The sequence below is a fragment of the Eumetopias jubatus genome, unplaced genomic scaffold (assembly GCF_037043125.1).
Source record: "Eumetopias jubatus isolate StellerSeaLion01/CBP00866 unplaced genomic scaffold, mEumJub1_p1.0 scaffold_8, whole genome shotgun sequence".
NCBI lineage: Eukaryota > Metazoa > Chordata > Mammalia > Carnivora > Otariidae > Eumetopias > Eumetopias jubatus.
In genome coordinates this window covers 112,053,562-112,055,188 of record NW_028274814.1, presented here as the reverse complement: position 1 = coordinate 112,055,188, position 1,627 = coordinate 112,053,562, and the positions used below count along the sequence as shown (strand labels likewise).

Below are 1,627 nucleotides of genomic sequence, written 5' to 3'. Positions count from 1 at the left end.
TAGGATGTGGCAGAAATTGAAGTGAAATGACAAGGAGTTTTCCACTGCATCTGATATTTACATATCTACCTTGTTGTGAGGACCACACAGGACTTTACATACCTTACCCTCTTTAGTCCTTACCCTACCCTATGAAGCAGGTTTCTTCATCCCTCAGCGTACATGGGAGCCACCTGAGATTCCCAGAGGTTTAGCAACTTGCCTAATGTCCTAGAAGCTAGAAGCAGAGCCAGGATTTGAACCTCCAATCTGATGTAACTCAGCAAATATCTATGGACGACCTCTTTTTGGATGCACCATCCCCTTCCTACACAGCATGTGGCCACCAATACCTGTTAATGTCAAGGACATGGCCATAATCACCATCTCTGGCTATTGGTCAGGGTATCCTTTAAAGCATGTCATGGAGGCAGTTTTTAAATCGACCTATTTAAAAAGTCACGGTGCTAAAAAATAAAAAAAGAAAAGTCACAGTGCTCACTGCAGCAGCACATACACTAAAATTGGACCCATACAGGGAAGATTAGCGTGGCCCCTGCACAAGGATGGCACACAAACTCATGAAACGTCCACATTGTTTCAAAGAGTGCACTTGCTGTGGTGAGGACTGGGTGCTGTGTGGAAGTGTTCAATAACCATACTGTACCCCTGAAACTAATGTTACACTGTATGTTAACTAACTGGAATTAAAATAAAAACTTTAAGAAAGTCACAAAGATCCAATTCATTGGTGGAAAAATCGCAAAAATTTGAGACTGAAGCCATGGATGACAGTGGGTAAGATGAGCAGCGTCTCTAGTTAGAAAAACCCCACTTCTCTCTCCTGACTTCTGCCCTTCTTTTCTGCTTGCTGGCAGCTCCCGTGCTCCTAGTTTACACGCAGGCACTTCTGTTGACCTGTTCATGATGGGTGGTGATAAGCTCTTACGAAATGATGCACCAGTGGGAGAGAGCAGATCCAGAGTTCACGCCCGCACTGCTTGCTCTGTGAAATTCCAGACTGTTTAATCGGCTCTATCTCAGCCTAAGAACTCCGGATTCCACTTTTCTTAATGACTTTCCCCTCCTTAAATGCCTACACAGTTATCTTGGAAGAAGGAGAAAAAGAATAGATGAATCACTTGCAGGAAACGGGGCAGAGACATGTGGTTGGAACGGCAGATGGCTGTGTGTGTGGGCACATCGCTGTCTCTGTTGTTCCTTCCACCACCCTCTGGAAATGAAGCCTTTGGAAGAGTACGTTCATTCCAGAGTGGGGGCTGCGCCTGCTTTCAGGTGCTAACATGCAAACCCACATCCACAGGGCTTCTTCTCAGACATCGGAACTCTGGGGAGAGTAGAAAACTCAGGCTCTGGCCCAGATTGGACAATTCATCCTCTCCTCCAAGTTTTGACATTAAACCTTCTAAAGATAAAGTAATAAGCTACATACAATTAGTGGCAACGAATTTCTCATGCTGTCTTTTTTGTCCTGCAGGATATGAAGTAAGTACATAAATATTCTTCCTATGTGTCACAGTGCAAGCTCCTGACCTCATAAGGGATTGGCAAATGCCTATAGGGAAGCTAGAGGGAGATTTACATTCAGATAAAATAGGCATTAAGCAGGAGAACACAAAACTGTTCT

The 1,627-nt window shown here is 44.3% G+C and overlaps 1 non-coding gene across 1 annotated transcript; it reads left to right on the top strand.

The window, feature by feature from the left end:
- The first annotated feature begins 473 nt into the window (after window positions 1–473).
- On the top strand, window positions 474–580 carry LOC114211077 (U6 spliceosomal RNA). Its single transcript, XR_003609648.1, has one exon. It is a non-coding gene; the product is annotated as a U6 spliceosomal RNA (small nuclear RNA).
- Window positions 581–1,627: the final 1,047 nt, after the last annotated feature.